This window comes from Macaca nemestrina, chromosome 13 (genome assembly GCF_043159975.1).
Source record: "Macaca nemestrina isolate mMacNem1 chromosome 13, mMacNem.hap1, whole genome shotgun sequence".
In the NCBI taxonomy this organism is placed as follows: domain Eukaryota; kingdom Metazoa; phylum Chordata; class Mammalia; order Primates; family Cercopithecidae; genus Macaca; species Macaca nemestrina.
Window position 1 is genome coordinate 43252547 of NC_092137.1, and position 13756 is coordinate 43266302.

The following is a 13756-nucleotide window of genomic DNA, read 5'->3' on the forward strand; positions in this document are numbered from 1 at the left end:
AATGCATGACCTTTAAATAACCCCCATGAACTTTATTTCTCTCAACTGAGCTTTTGATAAAACTCGGGCAGCAGGAGGCAGTTGGAAGTTGTAACCGCTGACAAGGGTCTGGCAGGCAGCACTCGCACTGGGTGAGGGTGGAGCCGTGGGTCCCTGGCACCTGCAGAGGCATCATTCATGGATTCAGCTATTCACAGACTCCCCCGAAGACCTAGAACAAGCAAGGCTTTCGTATTTTGCCCTGGCCTGAAGTGGACTGGGCTGAGAGGCTGGTGGAAGTAGGAACAAGCCTCAGAGCTGACTGGGGACATTGGCCTGCGCCCAACACTGAAAGTCCCCACAAGCAGTTTTGGGTTTTCTTTTTCTTTTTTTTTGGGGGGGGGGTTCTTTTTTTTTTCTTTCTTCCTTTTTTTTTTTTTTTTTTTTTTTGAGACAGGGTCTCACTCTGTCACCCAGGCTGGAGTAGAGTGGGGCAATCTCCATTCACTGCAACCTCTGCCTCCTAGGCTTAAGCAATCCTCCCACCTCAGCCTCCCAAGTAGCTGGGACTACAAGTGTATACTGCCACACCCAGCTAATTTTTGTATTTTTTTGTAGAGATAGAGTTTCACCATGTTGCCCAGGCTGGTCTCGAACTCCTGGGCTCAAGTCATCTGCCCTCCTCTGCCTCCCAAAGTGCTGGGATTATAGGCATGAGCCCCTGCACCTGGCGGGGTTTTCATTAAGGTTAATAATAGTTCTTATTTATTGGGGGTCCAGACATTATGTTACTACCTCAATGAAGCTTCACAACCAAGTACTAGGTAGACACTGCAATTGTCTTTGTTTTACAGATGAGTAAACTGAGACTCAGAGGACTTTGCCAGACACAACACAGACAGTAAGAGCAGAAGCTGCAATGCCCACTCAAATCTGTCCAATTCCAAAGTTCACACACTTCTTTTTCTTCTTGGGATGGAGTCTTGCTGTGTCACCCAGGCTGGAGTGCAGTGGCGCAATCTCAGCTCACTGCAACTCCACTTCCTGGGTTCAAGGAATTCTCCTTCCTCTGCCTCCCAAGTAGCTGAGATTACAGGTGCTCACCACCACACCTGGCTAATTTTTGTACTTTTAGTAGAGATGGGGTTTCGCCATGTTGGCCAGGCTGGTCTCGAACTCCTGACCTCTGGAGAGCTGCCCACCATGGCCTCTCAAAGTGCTGAGATTACACGCCTGACCAGTTCACACACTTTTAACAACTACACTGTGAGATCCTGCCACACAGAAAGAGAGATAAAACCTGTGGGAAAAGTGAAAAGGCAGTTAATTTGTGGCATGAGAGCACAGGAAACACATAATTCTCAAGAAAACACCATTCGCAAGAAAGCCGGAAGCCCATACCAATATTTTGCATTCAAGACTGTGGGGCTTTTGGAAGGCCTGTGGACAGAGCCCTCCCAAACATCGAGAGCCTGCTGGATTGTAAATATCAGTTGCACCCAAGTTTCTGCAAAAGTCAGAGAGCAAGAGGTGTTGCAGGGAAGGGCCCAGGTTAAACAAAGGCTGCAGGTTGTGGGTGATGGACACTCCACAGCCAAGCTCAAGATGCTTCTCAGAAGCTCCTGTGGGTCGCTCCTGACATCAATGAGTGAGCAATGCAGAGCCCAGCACTCCCTGCCTGAGCATGGGCCAAGCTGATTTGGGCCAGGGATACCTGCTGGACACAGCCGTATGTGCCCCCGTCACTTCCCCAGGAAACCAGCAAGCAGGCGTTATCAGGGACAAAACAGAACCCAGGAACTTGTCTACTGTTGAGCTCCTGAGCACTTCACAGCGGGGCCGGGAAGAAGGGATGGACTGTGACTCTCTGGTACTTAAGACACTGAAGCCTGGCCAGGCACAGTGGCTCATGCCTGTAATCCCAGCACTTTGGGAGACTGAGGTGGGTGGATCACTTGGGGTGAGGAGTTCGAGATCAGCCTGGCCAATATGGTGAAACCCTGTCTCTACTAAAAATACACAAATTAGCCGGATGTGGTGGTGTGTGCCTGTAATCCCAGCTACTTGGGAGGCTGAGGCAGGGGAATTGCTTGAACCCAGGAGGCAGAGGTTGCAGTGAGCCAAGATCACACCACTGCACTCTAGCCTGGGTGACAGAGAGAGAGAGAGAAAAAAAAAAGAAAGACATCTAAAAAAAAAAAAAAAAACACTGAAGCTCCATCTCCTTTGATTGGGTACGCAGGACAGTTCCTTTAGAAGAGGGACAGGAGTGTCCAAGCCACAGGAAAGCTTTTCTCATCATAAGCAATATACCCAGGCTCAGCCCCGGGAAATCTGATGACTCAGGACACAGACATGTTTAACCAGGTGCTAGGGATAAGCTGTGCCTGAGCCCGCTGTAAGGGAAAGGCTCATTCCCTGTCCTCATGGGGCTTACAGTCTATAAAAGGGCACAGAGGTAGAAACACCTTCATGTGTCTTCACAAGTCACCCCTAGAAAATCAAGAAAGGAAGAGGAGGAAGGAGGGAGGTACCTACCAAATAGATACAGAATCTAACCACTTCTCCTTCTCTCTTACCCACTGTTACCACCATCATCTCTGGCCTGGATGAAGGCAAGGGGTCCAGAACACAGCACCCCTGCTCCTACTACAAGGCTTTGGCACTTGTTGTTCCCTCTGCCCTGCCTGAAGTATCCTCATGTTTCAGCATCTTCATGTCTTTGCTCAAATATCCCTTCTCAATGAGGCCACCCAAGTAAAGTTCACAACAATGCCCCTCTCTCTGGCAGTCCACAAACATTTAATTATGTGCAATACAAGAGGCTTTGCTCACTGGCTCCGCACAGCCCACTCTCTTCAGAAACTTGGGACAAATTCCCCATTGGCCTTGGCCAGAGGCTATTTCTGTGGCACACAAAAGTGTACCCAGAAGCAGCCTTCCTGCCACCCATTCAGCCAGTGCATGGGATCGAGCCTGGTTCCTTCAGCTTGCTCACCCCAAGGCTGGTCCTCTCCCCTCCTGGAGAAATCCCAGGAGAGCCTGGACAGTCTTTCTGTCCCCTCTCCTCCACCTTGACCAAGAGGCTTATCCCCAGATGGACCCTGGGATCCTGGCCTGGAGCAGTTCAGGTTCCTGTCCAGTAAGATAGGTCTCTCTTTACCAGGCTCCAGAGTATAATATTTAGGATGTAGAAACAAGCTCTGACCTGTTACAGCTGGACTGAGAAGCTTATCACCAAAACTCCCTTTCCCTTCCCCCTAGGTGCCCATCTGGACTACAGTTCCAGCTCCCTTGCCATCCAGGGTGGCCAGTGGAGTGTGAGCAAAAGCAATGTGTCTCGCTTCTGGGCTGAAGATGTTAGGCAGATGTGCCTCATCCACCTCTCTTTCTCCTACTGCCTGACCTCATGGCCTAGAGACAGCAGAGCCATAAGATGGAAGGATCCTGGGTGCCTGAATCTCCACTCAGAGGAAGGCTGGCAGCCAGTCACAGCATCTGAGCCTTTATGTGAGTGAAAAAAGAAACTTTGTGAGCAGCCCACATTTGGGAAATTGCCTACGATATGAATTTGGTGCTTAAAATTAAATTTCACCCTGCTCACTCCAACTCTGCTCTGTCCCCTCCCCTAATTGCATTTCTCACCTGAACTATGTTCCCTCCTCCCCACCCATACCAGACCTCCAGTGAAGGCTGAGTAACTTATGGATGAATAATTTCTGCTCTTAGGCTTTGCGAGCTGATGTTGAAAGCAGACCGGCAGGGAGGGTAGGCTCCTCCCACCACCTGCCTGTAAGCCTGGTTTCAAAGTATGCAAATTTGGGCAAGACTCCAGTCTTGCAGACTCAGCTTCCTCATCCTTGGAAATGGAACAATAGCAACTGCCCAGGCTACTTCACAGAGGAAAAGATCAGAAAGCTTGATATGCAGGAGCAGCTGCTCCCAGCAGATCCTCTACAAATATCATCTCACATCACTCATTTCAGATGGGGAAACTGAAGCATACAGGGGCTTAAAAGTAACCTGTCCAAGTTCATGCAATTGGTAAGTAGCTGCCCCCAGCCCTAACTTGGTCTTCCCTATCTTCTCTCTCTAATCAGATGGCACCACCACCCACCTGGGTACTCAACCCAGAAACCTCAGATCATCCCTGCTCCTCTCTTGTCTTCACCTCCTATAGACAATTGGGCACCAAAGTCCTGTTTTTTTGCCTTAATAAATCATTCTCCAATCTTGCCCTTTCCTCCATCTCTGTTGCCACCACCCTGGTCCAAGGCCCCCACATGCCTCCCCTGACTCCTGCAGGAGCATCCTTGTCAGTCCCCACACAAGTCTTCTTCCACTCCACCATGCTCACCCCCAAGGCAGCCTCTAGCGCCTTTTTGGAAATGCAAATCTAGCCATGCCAACTCCCAGGTTAAGCCAGCTCAATGGCTTCCCACTGCTCTTATGACAAAGACATGCTGGGCATGGTCTGCCTGGCCTGTGCGATCCAGCCTCTTCTCGAGCCCTGCCCACTCTGCTCCCCCTCTCTCCATTTCAGTCATGGCAGCCTTCTTCCAGTCCCCTGAACACCCACCAGCCTCCTCCTCGGTAGAATCATTCTTTGCACATGCTGTTTCTTTTGCATGGAAAACCCTTCCTCCCTGTCTTCACCTGGCTGACTCCTAATCACCCTTTTTGTATCTCAGGTCTGGTGTCACTTCTTCAAAAACTTCCCTGACCTCCTTGACTAGGCGACATTCTCCTACAGCACTCATTGCTGTTATTATTTTATGCCTCTTTGAGTAATTATTTGATGAATATGTCTCCCTCACATGATTTTAAGCTCCTTGAGGACGAGAACCATGTCCATTTTGCTCACTATTGAAACCCAGTGGGTGTAGAAATCAGTAGACAGTGTCCAGCACATAGCAGAACTTGAATATTGGCTGAATGAATGAATCAATGAAAGCTAGAATTGAGATCTAAATCTTCATGACTCCTCTGCAAATTGCTGTGGGGAGTTGTATTTGTCTGCTTGGGCTGCCATAACAAAATACCACAGATTGGGTGGCTTAAACAAGAATGTACTTTCTCACACTTCTGGAGACTGGAAGTCCAAGACCAAAATGCCAGCATGGGGCTGCATATGGTGGCTGATGCCTATAATCACAGCACTTTGGGAGACTGAGGCAGGTGGATCACTTGAGGTCAGGAGTTTAAGACCAGCCTGGGCAACAGGTGAAACCCCCATCTCTACCAAAAAACATGAAAAAAATTAGCCAGGTGTGGTGGGCGCCTATAATTCTAGCAACTCGGGAGGCTGACGAAGGAGAATCACTTGAACCCAGGAGGCAGAGGTTGCAGTGAGCCGAGTTCATGCCACTGAACTCCAAACCCAGCAACAGAGTGAGACTCTGTCAAAAAAAAAAGAAGGAAAGGAAGAAAGAAGGAAAGAAAGAAAGAACGAGAGAGAGAGAGAAGGAGGGAGGGAGGGAGGGAGGGAGGGAGGGAAGGAGGAAGGAAGGAAGGAAGGAAGGAAGGAAGGAAGGAAGGAAGGAAGGAAGGAAGGAAGGAAGGAAGGAAGGAAGGAAAGAGAGAGAGAGAGGGAGGGGAGGGGAGGGGAAGGGAGGGGAAGGGAGGGGAGGGAGGGAAGGGGAGGGAAGGGAAGGGAAGGGAAGGGAAGGGAAGGGAAGGGAAGAAAAGAAAGAAAGAAAAAGAAAAATGCCAGCAGGGTTGGTTTCTGATAAGGCCTCTCTCCTTGAATTGCTCCTTCTCACTGTGCCCTCTCACAGTCTGTTCTCTCGGTGCATGCATGCAGAGAGGAGAGCTGTGGCGCTTCCCCCTCTTCTATAAGGACACCAATTTATCAGATTAGGACCCCACACTTAGAACCTCATTTAACCGTTTTTGTTTGTTTGTTTTGTTTGTTTTTGAGATGAAGTCTCACTCTGTTACCCAGGCTGGAGTGCAGTGGCGCCATCTCAGCTCACTGCAAACTTTGCCTCCCAGGCTTAAGAGATTCTCCTAACTCAGCCTCTTGAGTAGCTGGGACCATGGGCAAGCCCCACCACACCTGGCTAACTTTTGTATTTTTAGTAGAGACAGGGTTTTGCCATGTTGGCCAGGCTGGTCTCGAACCCTTGACTTCAAATGATCTGCCCACTTCCTCCCAAAGTGCTGGGATTACAGGCGTGAGCCACCATGCTCAGCCTCATTTAACCTTAATTACTTCCTCAAAGATCTTATCACCAAATCGGGTCACATTGGGAGTCAGAGCTTTCACATGTGATCTGGTGGAGAGATACAATTCACTCCAAAACATTCCATTCTCTGGCCCCCTAAAATTCATATTCTTCCCTCATGCAAAATCCATTCACCCCATCCCAGCACCCCCAAACGTTTTAACCCATTCCAACATCAATTCCAAGTCCAAAGTCTCACTGAATATCTAAACCAGGTATGGATGAGACTTGAGGTATGATTCATCTTAAGGCAAAATTCTCTCCAGCTGTGAACCTATGAAACCAGACAAGCTTATGTGCTTCCAAAATGCAATGGTGGGACAGGCATAGAATACGCATCCCTATTCCAAAAGGGAGAAATTGGAAAGAAAGGGGCATTGGATCCCAAACAAATCCAAAACCTAGCAAGGAAAATTCCATTAGATCTGCAGTCCATTAGGCTGTAGTCCCAGCACTTTGGGATGCCAAAGCAGAAGGATTACTTAAGCTCAGGAGTCCAAGACCATCCTGGGCAACATGGTGAAACTCTGTCTCTATAAAAAATACAAAAATTAGCCAGGCGTGGTGGTGCATGCCTGTAGTCCCAGCTACTCAGGGGTAGGGGTGCTAAGGCAGGAGGATCGTTTGAGCCCAGAAGGTCAAGGTTGCAGTTAGCCATGATCACACCACTGCACCCTAGCCTGGGTGACAGAAGGAGACCCTGTCTCAAAAAAACAAAAAAGAATGAATAATCCTCTTTGGATCACCCCCACCACCCTAGGTGGTAGACCCCATTCTGCAGCTCTGCTAGTCATCTTGCCCCTGAGGCACTGGGCAACATTTTGGCCCACTGAAACCAAGAAGGTGGCCATGCTCTCTAAAAATAGGAAAAAACAACCATGCCCCTGGGCCTGGGGTGTGAGTGGCAGCCCTGATAATCTCCAAATTGTCTTCAGGGGTCATTCTTCCCCTTTCTTGAAGGATAACACATGTTCAAAGCTGGATAACTCTATTGTCCTGTCCTGTAGAATCCCAGAAGTCCAACAGCCTTCTTTCATTCTGTTCTATTTTCTCTGTTTTCTTTAGTCCCAGCTGGAAGTGTTTCTGCTAGTATAATCCCATCTTTATTCCCGGCTTCAGTTGAGCTGGTTGAAGCTGAGATGGTTAAGTTCGTGGGAGTCTTTTCATGGAGTGATTGTCCAGACAGGCCTTTGGTGTTCGTACCAAGCAGAGAAATGTGTTTTCTCTTTTTTTGAAATATGGACAGGCTGAGCATTTTCAAATCTTTAAATTCTGGTTCCTTTTTGCACAACAATGCCTTCAACTTATCTCTTTCCTCTTGCATTTTACTATGAGCAGTAAGGAGAAACCAGGCTACACTTTCACCACTCTGCTTAGAAATCTCCTGTGCTAAATATCCAAGGTCATCACTCCCAAGTTTTACCTTGGCTGAACACAATTCAGCCAAGTTCTTTACTAGTTTATAACAAGGATTGCCTTTTCACCAGTCTCCAACATTATGCTCCTCATTTCTGAGACCTTACCATAAGCACATTTAATGTTCATATTTCTACCAACGTTCTGTTTATGATGATGATATGTATTCTCTTAGATGATAGAAACTTTCTTTACAACTCTTTTCTTTCTGAGCCTTCACCAGAATTGCCTTTAATGTTTGTATTTCCACCAACAGTCTCTTCAAGGCAATCTAGGCTTTTTCTAACATGCACCTCAAAACTCTTCAGTCTTTGCCCATTATCTAATTCCAAAGCCACTTCCACATTTTTAGGTATTTGTTATAGTAGCATCCACTCTTGGTAGCAAAATCTATATTAGTCAGGGTTCTCTAGAGAAACAGAACCTATAGGAGGTATGTATACATATGTCTCCTATGTATACATAGATGGTCCCCAACTTATGATGGTTCAGAATTATGATGTTTTTCACTTTATGATGGTGCAAAAGCAATATACATTCAGTAGAAACCATATTTCAAATTTTCAATTTGGATCTTTTCCTGGCTAGCAATATGCGGCATGATACTCTTTCATGATGCTGGGTAGCAGCAGTGAGCTGCAGCTCCCAATCAGTCATACAATTATGAGGGCAAACAACTTATATTCCACAGTTTACTATATTGCCAGATGATTTTTGCCCAACTGTAGGCTAATGTAAGTGTTCCGAGCACATTTAAATTAGCCCAGGCCAAGCTGTGCTGTTTGGTAGGTTAGGTGTATTCAGTGCATTTTTGACTTATGATATTTTCAACTTATGATGGGTTTACTGAGATATATCTCCATCATAAGTCAAGGAACGTGTGTGTGTGTGTGTGTGTGTGTGTGTGTGTGTGTGTGTGTGTGTGAGAGAGAGAGAGAGAGAGAGAGAGAGAATCAGGTATTGGTTCAAGCAATTATGGAGGGTGGCAAGTTCAAAATTGGCAGAGCCAATGTCTCAGTTTCCATCTGAAGGCCAGCGACTACTGCAGAATCAGGAAGAGCCAATGTTCCAATTTTAGGTTTATCAGGCAGAATTCTCTTTTATTCAGGGCAGGGTCAACCTTTTGTTCTACTTAAACTTTCAACTGATTAGATGAGGCCCACCTGCGTTATGGAGGGCAATCTGCTTTACTTAGTCTACAGATTTAATTGTTAATCCCATTCAAAAACACCCTCATAAAACACCCAGAATAATGTTGGACCAAATATCTGGACACTTTGTGAACCAGTCAAGTTGACACATAAGATTAACCATCAGAGGAATCATACCAGAAAATAGATGTGATCAAGGCTTAATGAGTATCCAAGACCAATGTAAGAGATTAGCACCAGGGCTAGAATTGTGATTTGCCATTCAGTCATTTCATACACATTTATTACACACCTATTACAAGTATCTCAGTTATCTGTTGCTGTATAACAAATCACTCCAAAATTTTGTGGCTTAAAACAGCAATATTTCTCATGATTTTGTGGGTCAGGAATTCGAGTAGGGCTCAGCTGGTTGGTTCTTCTGCTCCAGCTGGCATCTTAGTGCCACTCATTCAACTGAGTTAGCCTAGAAAGTCCAAAATGGCTGCACTAAAATATCTGGTGCCTTGGCTCCTCCACATGGTCTCTCTCTCTCCATGTGCTGTCTCATCATTCATGAATCTACCCAGGTGGGTAGCTAGGTGGCTAGATTCCTCAAGAGCATTCCAGTAGGACAAGCTGCAAGATGTGAAGCAAGTGCTTATTAGATCTATACTTGCATCATGCTTATCAATGTTACATTGTCCAAAGCAAGTTATATGTTCAAGCCCACGAGGGGAAGACAATGATACAAGGGCATGAATGTCAAAAGGTATTATTCACTGGGGGCTACCAATATAACAGTTCACCCCAAGATATGAGGGGACACTAGTCCTGACTCTTGTCCTCAAGTATCTCACAGACCAGTATAGCACTTCTGAAATGTATTAGAGATCACAGAATTCTCAACATCATTCATGCATTGAGCATGCCTTAATATGAATTCCTGACATCTGATAGTGTCCCATTTTGTAAAGGCAGATGATCATATGATGATAAGTGTAGTCACATATTTATAATTTTCATACATATATTAATGCATTTTTCAACATAAAATTTTTTTTTGAAACGGAGTCTCACTCTGTTGCCCAGGCTGGAGTGCAGTGGCACGATCTCAAGCTCACTGCAAGCTCTGCCTCCCAGGTTCACGCCATTCTCCTGCCTCAGCCTCCGGAGTAGCTGGGACTACAGGCAACTACCACCATGCTCGGCTAATTTTTTTGTATTTTTAGTAGAGACAGGGTTTCACCATGTTAGCCAGGATGGTCTTGATCTCCTGACCTTGTGATCCACCCACCTCAGCCTCCTAAAGTGCTGGGATTACAGGTGTGAGCCCCTGCGCCCAGCCTCAACATAAATTTTAAACTAAAAATGTTACCAGTTTTGGCCAAGCACAGCGACTCACACCTGTAATCTCAGCACTTTGGGAGGCCAAGACAGTAGGATCACTTTTAGCTCAGGAGTTAGAGACCAGCCTGGGCAACATAACGAGACCCTGTCTCTACAAAAAAATATAAAAGTTAGCCAGGCATGGTGGCATGCACCTGTAGTCCTAACTACTCAGGAGGATGAGGTGGGAGGATCACTTGAGCCTGGGAGGTCAAGGTTGCAGTAAACCATGATTGGGCCACTACACTCCAGCCTGGGAGACAGAGCAAGACCCTGTCTCAAAAAGAAAAAAAAAAATTACTAGTTTTGTGTGTTTGTGGGAGGAGACTTCTTACATTCCATGGTTTAATAATGTTGCTCAAAAAGTTCTGGAAATACTGGCCTGGTAGGAATTTAAAGCTTAAAGAGAAGGGCTTTGGGTGTCTAGGACCATAAATGCAGGCTGCCCACAGTGGATCACAGTTTGTTCCAGAGGAATGGAAAGCCCTCCTTTCTGTGGGACTGCCTGTGTCCCTTGTGTCCTTTGTGTCCGTTGGCCTTGAGTGATGGGAGGTCAGGAGCATCATTGCCACACCACCTGAGAAGTGTCTCAGACAACCCCTGTCAGGCGACTCCAACACATTCTACTGTATCAGCGCTGACCCTCTGTCACCTGGCACCAAAGAATCCCACATCTCACACACTGGGCAACACCCACCCTACTCTACCCCACCCCATCTCACTGCACTTCAGAATGATTGTGGCTATCAACAGACAGTTTTCAAGAGCTTAAAAGTTCTGTCCTGAAGCCCCCTCTCTGACACACTGCATAAAGAAAGGCCCCCAACACAGACCACCTCCAGGAGCTCACTGAGCAAGCAGCCAGCCAGGGACAAGGCCTGCCCGGGGTGGACTTCACGCACCAGCTGCAGCAGAATCCCCAAAAGCTGCTAGGAGATTCCAATTCATTCGGTTGGAAGGGGCCTGGGAATCTTCATGCTTAGCCTCTGCCGTGAGGATTATCACAGGTCACAGGGTGCTAGGCCCTTTCCAAATTTAGGGTTTCTAGGTGGTAATTTCTGAAAGGTCCCCATGGACTGGGACCACTTTAGGACAGGAAGGGGCAGGGGAGGGAAACTAACCCTGAGATGTGGCCCTAGCTGATGTCCAGGCAGGACACAGGTGACCAGCAGCCAGGGATTCAAGTCACTTCACGTGCCGAATGAGCTTTTTATTTTTCAGAGCTTTTTATTTTTATCTTACAACCTCAGCAACAACTTGCTTCCACAGGTCCTCACAGAACAATCCTCTGAGATTAAATCTGTTTTGAGTTGTATTTTGAAAAAAGAGGAAATTGGATCCTGATTCCAGGTGGGAGGAGGGGAGAGAGAGAGGAAGTTCAGGAAGGAGGCAAAAGGCATAGATTTCCAGAATCTTCCTCATGGTTTCCTCTCATGTGCATCTCATCCTGGGCACTCCTACCCGTGAAGACAAAACCCAGCTCTGGCTTGAATATGCCCCCCACCCTTCCTGCCTCCCTCCCCCTCATTCCAAAGCTGCCCACAGCACCTCTCCGAACCAGGGTCTCTGGTCTCACCTGGTCAGCAGCTCTGCCTGAGTCCTTCCCTCCAGGACCTTCTCCCCAGAACAGCCCAGATCCCCCAGTGTCAACCCGTGGCTGGTTGCTCAGGAAGGACAGGGTCTGCCCACACAGCAAGGACCTTGGAGAGCAATGCTTAACCCAAGGTCTGCAGCACTGGGTCAGGCAGTGCAGGTAGGAGCATACTTTGTGTCTTTCCTGGGTCCTGTGGGCAGCCACGGAGCCCCCTACACACTGGCCCATGTGTAGATTGCCTATCATGTTCCTGTCTGATTTCACCCCACTTCTGCACATGAGCGACTCTTGCCTGAACTCTTTTCTAATCCTCTTGTGGGTTTTCCTTGAGAGCACATGCTGTTAACCTGGGGTTTACAGATGCCCCTTCTCACCCAGAGGTCTGGGAATAGAATTCAGGGGTCCATGAATGTGGGGGTTGTTTTATTCCTTTTTTCTCTTTTCTACCTTTCCTATGATGCTGCCATTCATGAGTTCAGATGGTAAAAAAATGTATCTTTGTTTTCACTAGGCTCCAGCTGAAAGGTAGCCTTTCCTTTCAATATGGATGTAGGAAAAATCTCCAGTTGTATTTGCAGAACCTGAAGCTTTGTCACCAGTCCAGTCGAAATCACAGACATTTTTAAATCACGTCAGAGTTGTTGCAGGTCTTTTCAAATATCATTTATATTCATTGCCACTTTAAAATGATCACCATTAAGGTGTCAATAAAGAAGCATGCATATTACTATATCAGAGCTGTTTTCTTAATGCTTTGGTAAGAGTATTTTAGTAGCATTGGTTTCTTCTGCAGCCCTGTGAATTTCATTTTACACACCTGAAAACATTATTCCAAGAAGGGGTCCATCCATAGGCTTCACCACATGCCCATGGGGTTTATGGTACATGAAAGGTCAAGTCCTAGAATTCTCACACTCTTCAGTAGAAAATCACACCCCTAAATGTGTCCCTCTCCACTAGTAATTATGCTTTTGGTATTCTCCGGATTGAGAAAAAGGTTCTTGTTTTTGTTTGTTTGTTTGTTTGTTTGTTTGTTTGAGATGGAGTCTCACTCCGTCTCCCAGGCTGGAGTGCAGTGGCTTGATCTCGGCTCACTGCAAGCTCCACCTCCTGGGTTCATGCCATTCTCCAGCCTCAGCCTCCCAAGTAGCTGGGACTACAGGCGCCCGCCACCGGGCCCGGCTAATTTTTTGTATTTTTAGTAGAGACGGGGTTTCACCGTGTTAGCCAGGATGGTCTCGATCTCCTGAACTCGTGATCTGCCCACCTCAGCCTCCCAAAATGCTGGGATTACAGGCATGAGCCACCACGCCCGGCCAAGAAAAAGTTTTAATAGCAACAGCCCTTATGCAATGCTTGCCTTGGAACAAATGTGCATTTTATTCATTACAATAGCATCTCCTAACATTTGAAACACAGCAGCCACATCGGTAGGAAAGCTATCCTAAGCCAGTCTGGTTCCCTGGCCCCACCATTTAGGTCCACTGAATTAGACCATGTGGATCTAGTAGGCAGAGGCATTGGGCCTCAGACTGAGTAAGCCCCATGCTCCCAGCACGAGGCTGAGCCCCAGGAATCACTCAACAGGCATGAGCTGATTGGAGCTGCCCTGAATTTGCTGGCCAGAGTGGAACATGGCTGGCTGGGTCTCCCTACTTCTCCCCCAGCCTCTTAGCCCATTTAGCGCTAAGTTGCCAGACTTTGCAAATAAAAATAAGAATGCCAGGTTAAATTTGAATTTCAAACAAATAATGAATAATTTTTAGTATAAATATGTTCCATGCAATATTTACAACATACTATACTAAAAAGTTATTCATTGTTTATCAGGAATGCTACGCTCTAGGAGCCCGTTCCCAGAGAAGTCCCTGCCATGCCCAGAACAATCTGTGCCAGATTCTCTGGTGAGAGAGAACCCAGATTCTCTGCTGAGACTTCTACCTCTGCACAGCGTCTGGCCCTGGAGAGACACTATTCAGGGTAGGGAGTAGGGCCAGCGAGGTTCCCAACAGCAGCCCATT

The 13756-nt window shown here is 47.0% G+C and overlaps 1 long non-coding RNA gene across 1 annotated transcript; it reads left to right on the top strand.

The window, feature by feature from the left end:
- Positions 1 to 3030: 3030 nt before the first annotated feature.
- Positions 3031 to 12725, top strand: LOC105464928 (uncharacterized). The gene is made up of 4 exons (XR_977154.2): positions 3031 to 3110; positions 3244 to 3489; positions 3709 to 4023; positions 12247 to 12725. It is a non-coding gene; the product is annotated as an uncharacterized lncRNA (long non-coding RNA).
- The last annotated feature ends 1031 nt before the right edge of the window (positions 12726 to 13756 follow it).